Here is an 18,646-nt window from a genome sequence, read left to right as displayed (position 1 = left end):
ATAAAAGTTGGAGGCGCCGGGTATCGATCCCGGTACCTCTCGCATGCTAAGCGAGCGCTCTACCATCTGAGCTACGCCCCCCATACGTAAATATCAGATTGAACAACTAATTCAAGGAACAGATCGACAGAAACCTGTTTTCATGCATACAAGTTGGGCAGGTGGAAAGAAAGAAAGTAGTATGTACCTACAGGCTATTGTAGCAGTACACCGAACTTCGCTACGGCATTCAGCACGTCGGAACNACCTAAAGCCACTTAACCATGTGCAAGATTAGATCGTGGTCTTACATTGGGAAATGTGGTAGCTGGTAACCACCTACCAGACTACATAACCCAGAAGACCACATTAGTAATTTCACAGCCATGAATACCTTAAATGACAAGTTGTATAAATTTACAGGTTATATGGCGGAAATGTTATTACCGCTGGAATCGGAGTCATGAAGAAAACAATTGCAACTAAGTCGACTAGAATCACATCAATTAATCAAACAACCAATCGATCGGCCAATTTCGGAATGTATAAACAGTGCCTCTAATATGACAGGGGGCGCTCGAATTTGTAACATAACAAGAAGTTCTGGGAAGAACTAGTCGTCTACTTTCCAGAGAAAAAGAGAGAAAAGAGGAAGTTTTAGGATGTAGTGACAGACACTACCTTCAGATGTAGTGAACTTGATACGACACGGACCGCAAGGAAAACAATGGGTAATAAGTTCTTCGATTGTTGCATGTGTATTCTTTGCCGTGGGAACGTGTTTACAGAGTCGTTGCCTAGAAACGACAGGGAGGGACACACGCACACAGGAAGTTGATTTAATAAGCCTCTTTCTTCTTCTTCTTCTTCTTTTTTTCAAAATAAGGAATGTAATCTAGAAATCGGATATAAATTAAGTAATGATTTATAAATAAATCTTGCTCGATGATCTGTACTTCAGGGGTATCAAAATACTGGTCGACAGTAGCATGCATCCCCTGAAATCGATAATTCTACACCGCACTTCTTTTCATAAAATAGCGTTTGTCGGTAATCTTATGATCGGTTTAACCTCAGATATGTACATGTGAAACACATGACTTTTGGAAAGTTTGCTGGGACGCATGAATTGTGTGTGGGTATGCACAACTGCACAAACTGGCTAAAGAGCAGTGATTAAATAGAAACTATACGGAGTAATACCTCCCTCTCTCCATAAAGCAGCGTAAAACCATTTGCTTACTTATGCAAAATTCTTTATTAGGGCTATTTTACATGTATTGTACATGTATTGCAGCTTCCAAATTGCAGGCTCTTATTGAGTTCAGAGTGTTTAGCCTATTTCAGACAGATATTAAAAAATAGACATCTCAACTATATAAATGAAGAATATGTACATAAAAAATTAATTTCATAACACAATCATCGAATATACGAGTATCTATCGACAGTTTAACAATTTAACTTCGTACTCTCGAAATCCAAGTTTCGATTCTCGGTGTGAAAAATAATTACCCCGACCTACTGCTCGTCGTCCCTTTACGCAGTGTTTTAAAAAGGTGATTTTCGGTGGCTACTCTGTCATTAAGAATTCATCATTCACAATAACTGTCTCATTTGACCCTACTAAGAAGAGAAATTCGCCGGTCACGGTAGCCCAGTGGTCTAAGGCATGTACTGTCTTCGCTCGCTTATAAATCTGGATCGTGTGTTCTGATCCCACTCAGAGCATGGATGTTTAGTTTGTGTGTGTGCGTTTTTCTGTGTTTGTGTACAGGTAGAGGCCTTGCGACGAGCTGATCACCCGCCCAAGGAGTCCTACCGAATGTGTAAGATCTAGAAAAACCGAAGCGAACGGAGAAGTTCATGGAGGTAGGCCTAGGCCCACTGGGCCTGTAGTGCCAAGGGAAAAAAAAAGAAGAGAAATTCACTAAATAACACAAGAAACGAACAAAAACAACCAAATAAAGCAATTATTGTATCGTCATGTTGATTAATTTTTCTTATCCCTTAAAGCTTGAAATTAATCGAAATAATATTTCATATTTTCGTTCCGTTCTCACAGAAAACATATTCCACCTTAATTAAAAAAAAACAACAGATTAATTCTGTTTAGGCGACTGATCTCTGCTTATTCTGAGAATCATATGGAACACTTTGATGCACTTTTTGGCCAAATGCAGATTTTTTCAACGTTAAAGCAAGTGGTGCCGACATGTACTGTCTTCGTTCGCTCGGAGGCCGTGATTGTGGGTTCGAATTCGACACAAAACATGCATGTTTGGTATATGAATATGTTTATTCTGAGTTTGTGTTATCCTGTGTCTAGGTAGAGGCCTTGCGACCAGCTGATCACTAGTACAAGGGGTCCTGCTACCTGTGTATAGATTAAGAAACTGAAGTGAAACGAAGCTTTTCACGGATGCTCTATGCTCCAATGGGAGTAACAGGAATACGTATATATAAAAAAAAGTGGTGCATACAGTAACTGTCTTTCAGATGGTTATAATGATACTGGGGTATTAAAATCCAGGAACTATGTATTTTTCCCGTGTAACCCCCTGATGTACATAGCGTACTCTTAATACACGGTTATTCATTAGTCCGTGAAACATTTAAAAAAATTCACAACAAATACCGTATTTACGCATGTATAGGCCGCACATTTTTTGCCAAAAAATTCAAGAGGAAAACTGGGGTGCGGCTTATATTCGAAATATTCGAAATCACACTTCATTTAAAAAAAATTATATTCATAATTAGTAACACAGGGTGTTCTACTCCTGAAATAATATACCAAGAAAATTATTTTTTCTATAATTTCTGTCTGAAAATTGTGCTGCGGCCTATACACGCACGCGGCCTGTACATGCGTAAATACGGTATTCTACGCATCGGATCATGGTAATTCTTACGCCTATAGAGAATGAATCTCTCCAAGTTTTTTTTAAAGCCTCCATTGCCTGCTAATCTCAGGATCTTCGCAACCGTATCACTGCTGCTGTGGCTCTGACCAACCGTGATATGCTGACACGGGTGTGGGACGAAATGGATTATCGCATAGATGTCTGCCGTATCAGCAAATGTGAACACATTGAGCATCTGTGAACTATGTAGAACAAACTTGGTGAGTTTATCTCTATTTCAGTGTAATAAAATTTGGTATCTGTTGCATAGTATATTTATTGTAATTTTTCAAAATGTTTCACGGACTTATGAATAACCCTGTAAGTGTCGTCTTAGACAGGCCATCGGCTATGCTGAACGTGAGCCGCTGTCCATCGGGTAGAAGGAGCTCCACTTCTTGGAGTTGGAAGTATCAAGCATCATGCCGGCCACTTATTTACGTTTGGTGTCGATATGTGTGAAGCACGAAGCTTTAGGCCTCATGGCGAGTTGCTTACGTATCGAGACAACTAGAACCTTCAACAGCACTGCTCCACGTGATGCAATTATTTGCATTTTCCTGTTACTTCGCATAAGTAAGGCACAAATACTTTCCTCAGTTAAGACAGATACATGACTGGAAACTAGGGGGCACGCGTAAGCGTAGTTGGTTGAGGCGCTATGCTACAAACCGCATGGTCGCAGGTTCTATCCCCGATGAGACCATTGGATTCTTTCAATTTACCAAATAATTCCATCAGCAATACGGCTCTGGGGTCGACTTAACCTCTAACAGAAATGGGTACCGGGTGTTTTCCTAGGGGGTAAAAGACGGCAGACCCGTAAGCCTGACAACCTCACCGCCATCTGTTAGCCGATTGTCTAGGAGATGTGGGAGCCTCGACGTCTCATAACTCCGTTGGCCTTCACGGCCTGTTACAGGGATAGCTTTATCTTTTATATTTTACGTGACCGGAAAATATCTTGGGGCAAAATCAGAAGACATTCGCATTCATGTGGGAAAATGCATTTGTTTTCCGCAAGTGGCAGCACTATACAAGTGTCATTGTCCTGCGTGCTGCTCCAGTCACATTTGTTAAATATGTGACTATTTTAGTGCGCATGCAGCACGTCCCTGAAGAGCGCATATATTTGTGTGGCATAGGCTGTTAGCCCCTATTACATGCAAACCACTTTAAATCCAAATTTTAGCTGGCAGCAAACCAAATGATGTAACGATTCTTAACAAGGTTAACGAACCAAACGTTAAATCCCATAACTTAATTTTATTTTATATTTACAGAGAACATGCATCGTTTCAGGACAATAAAAATGAAACAGTAATTAGTTCCACTCTGTGACATTCATAACGCACTTATAACCAGAATAATCTCTCTCTGTATAAAGCTCTCAGGGTGGTTGTCCCTTTCAGCTGTAGCAATCCAGACTAATGATTCAGCTTGCTTAAGGTGCTATATAGATTAATTTTTAATATATAATGCCGCCATTAACCTATATAATGCTCTTTTCATGTATCATATAGAACATTCACTCCATAATAAAGCGCTTATAAATTGCACAAGCTTCTAGGATCCAACATTTTTTAGGAGCCAGGCAAAAAATTACTGCATTTTTTCTGTACCTGCCATTATCGTACTGTCATGTCCTTTCCTTCTTTTTATTTGGCAGGCACGACGGATTTACTGATTGCGAGTGGATTTAAATACACTTGAGCCCCTCTATCTGAACTAATAATATTAATTTTACGAATTCAGCCTCAACGCAACAGGATATGAACAATAAAAATAACCTTTATCTGGAAGTACTAAAAAAAGTAAAACTACCCCTGTAACAGGCCGTGAAGGCCCATAGGGTTGTAAGACGTTGAGGGTCCAACATTTTCTTTAGACAATCGGCTCAAAGATGGCGGTAAGGTTGTCAGCCCTACGCGCCGGCCGAGCTTTAGTCCCCAGGAAAATTATTTATTTAATTCCTGGTACTCATTTCTGTTAGACGCTGAGTCGACCCCAGGGCCATAGTGCGGCTGGAAGGATTAGGTCAATTGCAAAAACCAATGACCTCATCGGGTCTTGAACCCGCGACCTTCCGGCTTGTAGCATAGTGCCTGAACCAACTACGCTACTGCGTGCAAGTATTAGTGTTCAATATATCGAATTACATCAACATCTTCTAAATTCAGGTCATTCCTGTTGACAGTCTTTAAATTATTTATGATTCTTGCCTATAATGACGACCTACATTTGTTTCAAGCAATATTCACAAAAATAGACCTCCCTCACAAGAGCCTATAAGTGTCAACAATACTGAAACACACAGAGTACCTTGCTTAACGGAGGAAAGTTGTCGCTCCTGCAGACAACTTTGTCCAGCAGATGCACAAAAGGTAACTTCTAACAAATACTTTTTGCTTCTTAATTCTCTCCAGTCCCTTACTTCCCCTTATCTCTCGTCATCGCCCCATTTTATTGTCGTCCTTTGTATGAACTTACTCAAATGAGATCTGAATTACTCTGCTTCTCGCTTGTATAGTGCCCAGCAATCAGACCTACTGCAGTCCTACATGCTGTTCTAAAGCACTCCCTTAGCTCTTGAATATTTGGGAGTTCTGTAAAATTTGAGGTTTTCGCGGCGGTGACTATGAAGAAAGCAGTCTTCTGAGATGTGGTGCCGTGTAGATATTGTGTTAAACGACGTTTCGGAGGAACATATCGCCTCCATCTTCATGGTAGAATTCTCTTCTTTCTTCTACTCTGAAGATTTGGGCGATATGTTCCTCCGAAACGTCGGTTAACACAATATCTACATGGCGCCACATCTCAGAAGACTGCTTTCTTCATTTGGAAGCTTGTTGTGACAGGTGAATCATGAAAGTGACCGGTTAGGAGCTGAACAGTGACGTATTCTGAAGTAGCAGCAGATCTTCGAATTTGAGATGTTCTTGTTATAGCGGCTGAAGGACCAAACCCCTCTTGGGATTATAAGGAAAGAGGTGTAATGGGTTAGGAAGGAAAGGGGCCCATATACGTACGAGTCTAGCTTGCGAGTCCGAATCGGCTCGGCTTCCAATGAGCCAAACTCATCCGTGTGTGGGTCGAAAAGTTGGGAATCAGCTCATGCGTTTGTGGTGAAATTAATCCGATCCCGGTTTCCGAGTCAAGCTCGCCGAGCCGGACTCGGCAGCCAGACTCGTACGTGTAGTTAGTTAGTTAGTTAGTTAGTTATTTAGAGAGGGTGGGTTTCCCCATGCACCGCGACCAGTTTGATCTATTGTGCTTCCCTCTATGATATTCTACCAGTCTCTTTACCCTACCGATAAATGGTGCGTACCATCAGTCCCGCCGAGCAAGCGAGTTCGGCCACTTGCTTAGCGGTGTCTATAATGCTTCCCCCATCTATCAGAGGCCCTAGAGACTATTGTTGGGCGGGAAACATCCTGGAATTTGGCTCAGTGATCCCCTTTGGGGATATGAGGTTCTTTTACGTGCCGTAAAGTTACGACACGGGACACACAACTTAAAGTCCCTCCCGGAGGACTTGTTCCCTGAAATTTTCCGCCCTTAAAAATTCGACGACCTCCGCCGGGTATTTGAACCCGCGTACCACGAGTCATGAGGTGGGAACGTTACCTCTAGACTACGGAGGCCGCTCTCGTACGTGTATGGGCCCCCTTAAGGCTGCTTTTCTCTTTTACAGCATCGGCTGTTGGTCTAGTTATTAATATGCTTGTGTTTCCCGCCGTGGTCAATGTCTGCCACATTTCGATGGTGCAGATGTTAGTGGATTTTGCCTATGCTGAAATGTGTTGTATATTTTTTTAGCTATTTATTGAAATTTTGTCTTCACCATCAAGTTCAACACGATCAAATGTATTGATGAATTACGCTGGAATAAAATGACGGCGTGAAAGGTGGGACACTTTTATTACTTGGGCTGCGACATGACTTACAACTCTTATAAGGTAGGCTTGCTTGCTCGTAGATACATATTTACAGATTTACGGAATTATGGCGGTCCCAGTTTCAATATATATCGTTGCGAAAACTCGTATTTAATTGGAGATGGTAGAAGAGCGAAGCAGCAGAAATACAATTTCCAAGACTTGTTTCTGAACATAACCGTTTTGACCACACAGGCCGGTGTAAGAATACAATATACGGTAAACCAGAAAATCCGTGACAAACCTATTGTCACGTGTTGGGTGTATAACGCGACAAATAACTTCACGCCTTATTTGATATAGCGAATTTTATTCCACACTCGCTCATACAATCACACAATTTACAGATTCACAACTACTGCTATCTGCAGTATTACAAATACTAGACTGCAAATTCTAGACTACAACTGACTGGTTAACTCGTAACTAACTTGAATAGTCTTCGCTGCTCCTTATTTAGCCCCGTTACGGACAACACAGAAAACAATTATGTAATAGGCACCACTGTTGTCTGACGCCGTGTTTGCCAACAGCCTAGCAACGCTGTTGGGAGTTCTTTACTGTTGAGTAGCAACGGCGGCATCCCGTGTTACGTCACCGCTGGGGAGGGAGGTGGTGTCCCCCATAGAGCAACACGTCACAGTATATATGGCCCACACATTACTAATTGATCCAGATTTCAGCAACATATTGTCACGTATAAAGGACTTGCGTGACGAATATTAACGGGTTTGGGATTTGGATCTTCTTAGTGGACTCTTTTCTTTCAGGCTATCCTACGAAAATTTTGTATGTACTTTTCTCTCATGCGTGCCACATATCCTGCCCATCTAATTATGTCTGAATGTGATCATTGAGAAAATAACATATGACGAGCAGTACAAGTTATGTTCCCCATTATACAGTTTTTTCTATCGTCCTATGATACTATCCCGCTTATGTTAAAATATTTCCATCAGCATCCTGTTCTAAAACACCCTACATATTGTAACGTGTTTACGTTACTGAAGACGCCGTAGAGATGGTTAATTGGTTTATTTAACAATCTACAAATAACGGCTACAATTAATTATCACAATATTACGGGTTTCCACCCTTTACAAACCCAACAACAAAATCTCTTAACACTATCTTCAAGAGTCTTCGCGTGTTAATAACGCGGGAGCTATACAAGTCTCCCTGAATTACACACTCCAGATATAACTGGTTATCACTGGTTATCGCACACGCGTCTGTAGCTCGTAACTTGCGAACTGAGAACTCGTTGGTAACGCACTGACTGGCTGACTGTCACAGTACAACTGACTCTGAATAGCCTTCGCTGCTCCTTATGTAGCCTTGATCGGACAATACAGAAAACGGCCACGTAATAAGCACCCTTGTTGCCTGGCGCTGTGTTGCTAGCAACGCTAGCGGTAGTAACCGCTGTTACTACCGTCGTCTCTCGCAATCCTGTTGCGTCACCGTTACGTTACCGTGCGGAGGAGGGGGAGGGGAGCGCTGACTCACCCGCCACGTCACTGCTGGTGGGGGGGTTCTTCTTTGCCTAACATGTCACAATATAAACTCCCTTGATGTTTTAAGTTTTATGTACATAAAAATCATCGTAAATTTCAGTTTCGTACATTTACATGTTTTCATATACCAGGTGAACAGAAAAAACGTTCTGAACCAAACCAAGCAGTCACCCCGTGAACTTCAGTTCTTAATTTCCTCGTGTATCGAAATCACCCTCCAAGCCTTCTCTTACTTACTGGATTCGCCCAAATTCACCGGACGTTTTGTTGGGACTGACCCCGTCTCAAGACACGGACAGTGCAGGAAGTGACATCACCTTAGCATTTACCGCAGTCAGGTTCTCATTCCGACGAAATTCTCGACTATCAATGTTTTTCTTATGTTCGAAGATTCATTATAACTCATCTGTGAGCTCTCGAATTAAATCACGAACGAAGCAGAACACCACTATAATTAAAATGTTCTTGGAAGTTTAAAACTCGCCTTCAAGAATCACCTCAAAGAAATCCTCCCTCAGAGGAAACTAATGGCAAGTACTCCGGCCTGGCTAAAGCGATTTTGTCCCTGTTCTTAATTGAGCCCGAGATATGAAGATGTATCGAAGAATACAGGTATAGCTCCATGCGTTCTTAACCTCAGCACTGGAAGGAGGGGATCGGTAAGCTTCAAGAGCCGGCTGTTCCTACCCCAAGGAAAAATCCACCATACACGATGTGGTCCGTACTGAAATGTTATAAACATGGGACAAAGTCAGTTTAGTCAGATCTGTACGGGAGTCGGACTTGAGTCAAAGTCATTGTTGGAGCCGTTACCAGGAAACGCCTAGAAACAGACTGAGAACACTAGACTCTGTGCTCTAGTGAACTGTAAATTGTTAAAATAGCGAAATCAGAATATGTGTCGTGATTGTTAAAAGTAATAGAGATCAAAGCAAAATTCCAACTCGCAACTCCAGCATGTGTGTGACCCATGTTCGTTCCACTTTCTAACCAAGAGATCCCGGGTCACGTGTAAAGCAGGAAAGATAAAAAAGCAGTTTCGAACAAACCCACAAAACCTACTTTCCTACTCTATAGTATTATAGACCTACAGACAAATTACTCTTATTGTTGTTATTTTATTTCAATACTGTGAAGGACTATTATCTGCTTACAGATCCTGTACATGCCTGCTTCTCTGGACTTGGTCACAAAGATTTGCGCCGCCGACGTGTATATAAATATTGACCTACAAACCAAAATTCACTACGTTTTAGGCATGGTTAGTATGTTTCTCGGCACCAAATTTTGACTCATTGATTGTGGATACCGAATTGAAAAATAAAGACACTTTTCACAGTGCCGCGATATTTCATACTTTACAAAAACCTGCCAAAACCAAAGATACATTTTTTTTTCCTTGGCACTATAGCCCCAGTGGGCCTAGGCCTACCTCCATGAACTTCTCCGTTCACTTCAGTTTTTCTTGATCTTACACGTTCGGTAGGAATCCTTGGGCGGGTGATCAGCTCGTCGTAAGGCCTCTACCTGTACACAAACACAGAAAAACGCACACACACAAACTAAACATCTATGCCCTGAGTGGGATTCGAAGCCATGATCCTGGCTTCCTAGCGAGCGAAGACAGTGCGCGCCTTAGACCGCTCGGCTACCGTGACCGGCAAAGATACATATATTTCTCAAAATTATAACATTACACAATAAATCATGGCTCAATGACAACAGGCCGGAGCTTCGCTCCAAACTCATAATTTCTCGCGAGCAACACGTGATTACCGATTCTAATTACTTAGAATATTCATTGTGCCGTAGGCCTCTGAAGTGGTTACCAAGTTTAGATGCAATAGGAGAGACAAACACACACACGGACGGAGAGCGGTGGTCTCACAAGCCAACATTCTTCCCCTAAGAAAGGCAAGTGGGATTAAGAAGGTACAAATTGGTTTTAAGTTGAAGACCTCTTTAAGTAAAGTCTTCTGGAAAGAGTTGTAGCCTACACTGCGAAGCTTGGCATGGAAAATGAATCACCGATTGTCTACTTCAATTTCAATAAAGGATCTTAAAAACTGCCTCATAACGACGATCCTGGTTGGGTCAAGGGCGAATTTGTGTGCGATTAGTGATGGTCAATGTGGCAGTGTGATAGCTTCTCACCAACTACTTCTGTTTCCCCTGCGTTTTCTCATTCCATGAAATGCTCCACTTCCCCAAGCTTCAGTCAGGATCCCGCACAGTGGACAATCTACCGCGTAAATATGAAGCAACCAAATCGCACACCGCAAGAAGAACAAGATAGATAATAAAAACCACAGGACTCTTTAGATATTCATACTTGAATTGTTATTGTGAAGTTTTAATTTTAACACCTGGAGACATTAAATTGCTACATTTGAGTCTTGGGAATGAATGGGCTTTCATATAAATGGAGCCCGAAAAAAAAATGTGGAGACGCCAGGTATCGACCCTGGTACCTCTCGCATGCTAAGCGAGCGCTCTACCATCTGAGCTACGCCCCCTTCTTGGAGATCGATATGTTTCATTATGATATCATTAATTATTCAGCAAAGTTATGTACTTTTTTTTTAATCCCCTTTATTGACAATCAGATACTACAATCTTTTAGTCAATTTGCTGGCTTGTGTACAATTAGTTAAGAATTGTACACTTCAGTGGCTTGAGTGGGTCTCTATTTACTCAACAATGAAATTTTCTTGGCATCATGTAGGGTCTACAACATAAAGCAGCGGAGTCCCAGTTAACATAACTGTAACAACACAATACAGTCGGGAGCAGCCGGAATCATTGGTTAATCCGAATGACCAAGTTTCCTGACACCCTGCTCTTGTGACCATGGGTTCGAACCCAGCTGTATTACTTTAATCTGTACTTCTTCATGGGGTTGCAGACGAGATCAGGCGAACAAGTAAACAAATAATAAGTAAGTCTATATTGTGACGTGCTGCGTTATGCAGGATACCCCTCCTCCCACCAGCGGTGACGTGGCCAAGGGGTGCCGCGGTTGCTATGCAGCCGTAAACAACTCCCGACAGCGTTGCCAGTAACACCTGCAAACACGGCGCCAGACAACAGTGGTGCCTATTACGTGGCTGTTTTCTGTGTCGTCCGGAACGAGGCTAAATAAGGAGCAGCGAAGACTATTCACAGTTATTTACGAGTTACGAGTGGGCCAGGAAAGAGTATGCAGTCTAATATTTGTAATACTGCAGATAGCAGTAATTGTAGATCTGTAAATTGTGTGATTGAAAGAGCGAATGTGCAATAAATTCGCTATATCAAATAAGGCGTGACATTATTTGTCGCGTTATACACCCAACACGTGACAATAGTGTGACGTGTTGCGCTATGCAGGACATCCCTCCCCCCGCCAGCGGTAACGTAACACCATCAGAGCGCTCGTTACTAGGGTAACAGGCGAGTCAACACTCCTTCCCCTACCCCGCCTCTCCCCGCGGTGACGTAACACGGGATGCCGCCGTTGCTACACAGCAGGAAACAACTCCCGACAGCGTTGCTAGCAACACGGCGCCAGACAACAGTGGTGCCTATTACGTGGCTGTTTTCTGTGTTGTCCGGAACAACGCTAAATAAGGAGCAGCGAAGACTATTCACAGTTAGTTCACGAGTTACAGTTCTCGAGTTCTCAAGTTCTCGAATTTACGAGATAGTTACGAGTTAGCCAGGCAGTGAACCCTTCAGTTGTAGTCTAGCATTTGCAGTCTAGTATTGTACTGTACTATTGTACTATTGTACTGCCGATGGCAGTAATTGTCAGATTGTAATTTGGGTGATTGTAAGAGCGAATGTGAAATAAATTCGCTATATCAAATACGGCGTGAAATTACTTGTCGCGTTATACACCCAACACGTGACAATATATACTGGTACGTTATGAGAACATTGATGGAAGTGACTCAGGTCCGTGTGTAATGACTTTCTGATTTTATTCTTGTCGAATAATTGGGTTCTATTATGACGCATTTTTACATGTGTTTACGTATACAGAATATTTTTCTCTGCAGTAGCAAAATTAATTTAGATTAGGACCTGGAGAGTGTAGGCAATTTGTATCTTGAAATGAAGCGATTAAATGCTTTTGTATGACCTGCTCCAGTTCCAAATAACCACATCCGTCACTGGACAGCTGAGAATGCAGAGCTGGTGGCGGATGTCCTGGGGCATTCTTGCTTACAAACAAAGTATGTACAATACGTGTCACGACTTTCGACACAGTTGAAGATGGTTGGTTATCATTACACTCAGCTTCCATATACGCGGGGATACAGTTTCCGGTACCTATCCGACAGGCTTCTGCGTCAGTCCCCGGTATAGTATGGCGATTGAAGCGGACAGAAAAATCCCTGTTCTTGCCTGGAACCGAAACCAGCTCGCCTATCCCATAACTAACCACTTTGCTGACTCAGCTACCTTGTAGCTTCTTTCTAAATCCTTTAAAACACCCCTTTCTGGCTTTGCACACTGGCCTAGCTAATTACAACATATCTTTCCAGTTCTATCAAGGCCGCGCCATAGCTCAAGCGGTTAGTCGCTGGCTTCCCACCGCGGCGGCCCGGGTTCGATCCCGGATCTTGTGAAGTGGGATTTGTGGTTGACAAAGTGGCGCTGGGGCGGGTTTTCTGCCAATCTTCATTCCACCAAATTCTCCATCATCATAATCACCCGGGGGAGGTTACAATAGGCCAATCAGTGGCCACCGTGCCGAGTGGACCCAGTTGGACTCCACCCCCACTAAGCGAATTCCTTTTATATCAGAACTGCTGTAGCCAGTATGCTTCGAATTCTTCCGAACTATCATTAACACTGAGGGTTATGCCGCGCCATAGCTCAAGCGGTTAATCGCTGGCTTCCCACTGCGGGGCCCGGGTTCGATCGCAGGTCTGATCAAGTGGGATTTGTGATTGACAAAGTGGCGCTGGGGCGGGTTTTCTCCGAGTACTTCGGTTTCCCTTGCCAATCTTCATTCCACCAATTGCCCCACAATCACCCTCACCTATCATCTAGGGCTGGTACAATAGGCCAGAAATGGCCGCAGTACAAGGGGCTTAGTCCCACCCCACTAACATTAAAAAACACAGAGGTTTTAAGTGCAGGGCAATATCCGTACCGCCTACAGGACTGCATAAGGATACAAAGTTTGCCAAAACATACCCGTTACCGATTTATCGTGCATAGTACAGAACCAAGTGTGCTCAGTGGCCCATGAAATGCAATGTGAGGGCACACATTCAGAGCAAGGATCAGACCAGGGAGCGTCCCATAGACATGAAAGTCCATGAATTACAACGGGAGGAACAGCCTGCCGCGGTTCGACCAATAATTCTCTTCCATCTTTTCCTTTTACATGCAGTTACGAAATTATTATAGCGTATGTCACGATACGACTGTACCTCTACAGAAATCATTAGAAATTAGCCTGCCATTTGACACCATACAAATACAGAGTTGAAAACCTCGTTACGTAAAGTAAGAAACGAACAAACAAAGAAAACTAATTTATTTGTAGCTTCAATATGCATCATATTCATTCATTCATGAGTAATCTGTCAGACGACAGGTCCACAGCCTCTTCCAAAACAGTTCCTCCACTTAATGTGATCTTCTGTTTTTGGGAAGAGACTATCCAGGAAAAGTGATAATGTGGTAGTTTTTCCATTTGCTTTCCACATCGCAGTACAACAGCCGTTCAAACCACTCTGGTCACGCCTGTTGCTATACGAAATTGAACCATGTCGAGCATCAGTGTGGCTGGTTATGATTTTCTTCTTTCAATTATTATTAAGAAAATCATAACCAGTCAGTCTGAACGGAACTGTTTGATTTCTTCTTGATCTTAGTGTGACGGACCACAATGAAACAAATCAAATAAATCCTGACAACTGAAACAAGCTACACCTCATTTACGATTTGAAGTTTTCGCAACGGTTGTTTTGAAATGTTCTATCTTCTGCGATATATCGTCGTTGAAACACAATCGACGCTGCTCTGCTTACCGCAATCTTTTACGTTGGTTTCTTGCTTTCCTTATTCTCCTACCTTCACGGTGCAGGCGGCACGTTCTCCGAAACACTGTTGACTTTCAACAGACTTCATCGCTTTATATCCCAGGAGATAGATAGAACTATTCAAACTAGACCTCTTTTCGTGGGATTCCAAGCAATTCACAGATTTTCGAAAGAATTCTGCGTGGTTCTCTTTGGTTTCGGAATATTCAGATTCTAGTAGATGGCGCTCCCACGAGACGAGTTCTAGGGCCTCTTGCTTCCGGAACACACGTCCAGAAAACCTTGCTGCAAACTATGGAAGAGAACGATACGTTTGCAGAAGAAAACACAACAATAATAGATTTTAATAATAGTTCACTTCGATTCCAAGCGAAATACTAGAAAAAATAAAGAGGAACTAAACTGCAATTTTTTCTCGCTTTCTTCACAAATTTATTACACTGAATGTATAAAATTTAATAAATTAAGTTGGGCTCAATTCATCCGAGTCAGGGCATTTATGAGCGTAGTAATGAATTGTAGCTTTCTACATGACGCCGAAAGTTTTTTGACTCTCCTGAAGACAAAACGCTTTTCGGTGACATGAAATTAGTCATCGAGTCGAGAAGATGTGTGCAGGATCGGTAATATATACAAAATGAACCCGACAGGAAGAGCGCACATGAGATAAAAGGCCCACATTAGCGCAAAGACTGTATCATGGGGTAAGTAGTCTATTTTCTACTCTTTGTCAAAGAGAGATAATGCGTTAAAAGCAACTGATGTTCATTTTATGTTCCTGAATACGAGCCTTTGAACTGCTAAGTATTCCACCCTTATCGTCTCTTTTGCATTAGACGGCCGTAACGCTGGCACAGAATGAGGGCATTTGAGAACAAACTACTCCAGAAGATGAAGAAAGCAGTCTTCTGGGATTTGGCACCGTGTATATGTGGTGTTAACAGACGTTTCGGAGGAATGTATCGTCTCCATCTTCAGGGTAGAAGGAAAAATGTAAGAATCTACCCTGAAGATGGAGGCGATATGTTACTCCGAAACGTCTGTTAACACCACATATACACGGTGCCAAATTCCAGAAGACTGCTTTCTTCATAGTCACCACCGTGAAAACCTCAAATCTTACATACTCCAGAAGATATCTGGACACGTGACACATGAAGTAACCAAAGACTAGGTGTAGTTATGCCGGTCACGGTAGCCGAGCGGTCTAAGGAATGTACTGTCCTCGCTCGCTCGGAAGCCGGGATCGTGGGTGCGAATCCTACTCAGGACATGGAAGTTTAGTGTTTGTCTGTGTGCGTTTTTCTGTGTTTGTGTACAGGTAGAGGCCTTGCGACGAGCTGATCACCCGCCCAAGGAGTCCTACCGAGCGTGTAAGATCTAGTAAACCGAAGTGAAACGGAGAGTTTCATGGAGGTACACACACCTAGGCCCAAATTGGGGCTGTAGCGCCACAGGAAAATGAAAAAATGCGTAGTTATACAGTCACAACTTTACAAATTTTAATATTCAACTGGGACATGTAACATATCGGGGAAATACAAGAAAGAATATGGAAGTCTGTTCGAAAACTGTAAGGAAATAGATTACTTTGAAGGATGGATAATATTATAGCGGATCGTAGAGAAATAGAAAGAGCGGGCAGAATTAATTTGCCAATAATCTGATCTCTCTCTAATTTGAATGGTTTAATTAAAATTTACTCAAGTGTCATAGAGGCGGCTATTTCAGGACGGAACAGTATACGTCCACGTGTGTGTTGCAGTCGTTGAGGCAGAGACGTAATCATGGATTCTTTAAATTGATGAGAGTAGCCAGAGGTTCTATAGTAGCAAGAACAGTGGTTTCGCCCAAACAAGACTTATCAGCTAGAACAGTGTGTAAATCACCTCCACGACGTCAAATTTTCTACACATTCAGCGACGATTAAGAAACCGTGGTAATAGCAACAGTTCCTTCAATTCTATCTTGTTACGAATAGTTCTATCTTCTGGGATGTAGTCCACTAATAGCCAACTGACGTTTCGGAGGGACAGAGCACCTCAATCTTCAGGGTTTGTTCGCTATCTGATTTCACGTTTATTTATCGCTTGGCTTATTCTTAGACCCTGAAAATGGAGGCGCCATGTTTCTCTGAAACGTCGGTTGACTTTCAGCGGACTGCACAGCGTTATATCTCAGAAGACAGAACTTTTCATAACCATCTCTTCGGAACTTCAGTTCCTACTTATGTTACCCGCCAAGCTGCTACCTCGATACAATTCGCCGTTACTCATATTTTAAAAATGTATTCTTATTTTCAGAATGGGGAGCCGGGATAGCTCAGTCGGTATAGCGACTGGCTACGGGCTGGGCGACCAAGGGTTCGGAGTTCCGAGTCCCTGTAGGGTCAAGAACTTTCTCTTCTCCACGTCGTCCAGACCAGTTCTGGGGTCCACCCAGCTTCCTGTCCAATGGTTACCGGGGGCATTCTCCCCGGGGTTAAAGCGGCCGGGGTGTGAAAATGACCACACACCTCCAACTAGTGTCGAGGTCAAGAAAACATGGATCTATAGATCCATTCCCCCATACGTCTTCATGGCGTAGTGCGTGATTAGTTAAACATAACAGCTTTGCTTTACATTTTCAGAAGAGACATTTTAAATATTAATGTATCATTTTTCTGTAGCTCTAGACATTCATAACTTATCCTAAAATGGTACAGTGTGGAAATCTTCCTATTTCATGGTCACAATAAAGAAAAATTTGCAGTATAAACAAGTGTGAAAAATAACTACGAACAAGAAAGTACGAAGAGTGTTAATACCGTCAAATGCAGCTATTAACAAATACGAGTACATTACGAATTCCTTGACTACCACCTGTTATTCGCGCTGTGTACGTATTTCCATTTATGCAATCATTTCCACACAGACGTCAAAACGATGCTCGTGTTCCATTTTCCTTGGAACTTCAAGACAAAGTTAGAAGAAAAAGAGGAACATTTTTACTCTTCCTTATTAAAATTACAAAACATGTATGCAGAATTATACTGCACTAAAGCAAGTTTAATAATAATAATAAAAAAACAGCTAGTTCTTACGCTGTACCTGTCATGTCTCTAACGAATTCCAGAATCCCTCTGCAATATAAAATCGTGTTTGAGGTGTCAGGATAAGCGAACCTGCGGCGTTGCCGGGGTGACAGCTGGGCCATGCGTCACGCACGTGAACCATAAATCCATTATACATGAGCCAGTTGCAGTGACGTGAACCCAAGGGGCGTACCTAAAGCGATTAGAGGTACTGAGCTCGATATCCGGCGCCTCTGCCTATGTTTTTATGCCTTAACAAGACATCGGCTTAGCCATCAGACGACGTGCAGAGAAACGGCTATCCTTGCGGCCTAGACAGAAACTCCATCACTTGGCTTGCCTCTGCAAGACTATAACCATTTTTTTTTCTGTGGTGCTAGAGCCCCAATTTGGGCCTAGGTCTACCTCCATGAAACTCTCCGTTTCACTTCGGTTTACTAGATCTTACACATTCGGTAGGACTCCTTGGGCGAGTGATCAGCTCGTCGCAAGGCCTGTACAAGTAGACAAACACAGAAAAACGCACACAAACATCCATGCCCTGAGTGGGATTCGAACCTACGATCTCGGTTTCCGAGCGAGCGAAGACAGTGCATGCCTTAGACCGCTCGGCTACCGTGACCGGCCTATAAACTATTGAGGGGACTATAACTCATAAGAAACTCAAGAAATTCTGGATGGACAGAAGAAATTGCAGAAATTAAATTGGTAATGGCGGTAAGAAAGCTGCTTCCACAACCAGCATTGCGTTATCGGCCAAGGGGACGGTGAGACTGAGGTTGATCAAAATGGCGATGTAGACACCAAGAGTGTCTGAGTATTCACAGAACTAGACATTACAGACCTTACCGCCATCTGTGAGCCGGCTGTCTAGAAAATGTGGGAGCTTCGACGTCTCACACCCTATAGGCCTTCACGGCCTGTTACAGGGAAAGTTTTAACTTTTTATAGACATTACGGAAGGAAAACTACAAAGTTCACCATGATGATGATGATGACTACTGAAAACAGTGTGTCCTGTCATTTCATCATCATCATCAGTAATCTGTCAAGACGACAGGTCCACAGTCTCTTCCAAAACAATTCCTCCACTTAATGCGATCTAGAGCTTTCTCCTTCAAATGACAGTATCCTCTTCTGTCCCCAAGGTCATCCAGCATCTTCTTACGTCTTCTTCCTCGTCTTCTTGTCA

At 42.7% G+C, this 18,646-nt stretch overlaps 1 protein-coding gene and 2 non-coding genes across 6 annotated transcripts in view; all 3 read right to left on the bottom strand.

Annotated features, from left to right (window-relative positions):
* The window catches only part of LOC111872794 (tyrosine-protein phosphatase non-receptor type 13), a 487,820-nt gene that overhangs the window by 410,322 nt on the left and 58,852 nt on the right, over positions 1–18,646 (bottom strand). The window lies entirely within an intron of this gene.
* Trnaa-agc lies at positions 9–81 on the bottom strand. Its single transcript has one exon. It is a non-coding gene; the product is annotated as a tRNA-Ala (tRNA).
* On the bottom strand, positions 10,784–10,856 carry Trnaa-agc. The gene has a single exon. It is a non-coding gene; the product is annotated as a tRNA-Ala (tRNA).

This window comes from Cryptotermes secundus, unplaced genomic scaffold (assembly GCF_002891405.2).
Source record: "Cryptotermes secundus unplaced genomic scaffold, Csec_1.0 scaffold79, whole genome shotgun sequence".
Taxonomy (NCBI): domain Eukaryota; kingdom Metazoa; phylum Arthropoda; class Insecta; order Blattodea; family Kalotermitidae; genus Cryptotermes; species Cryptotermes secundus.
The sequence above is the reverse complement of the archived record's forward strand: the minus strand, read 5'-3'. Positions and strand labels throughout refer to the sequence as shown.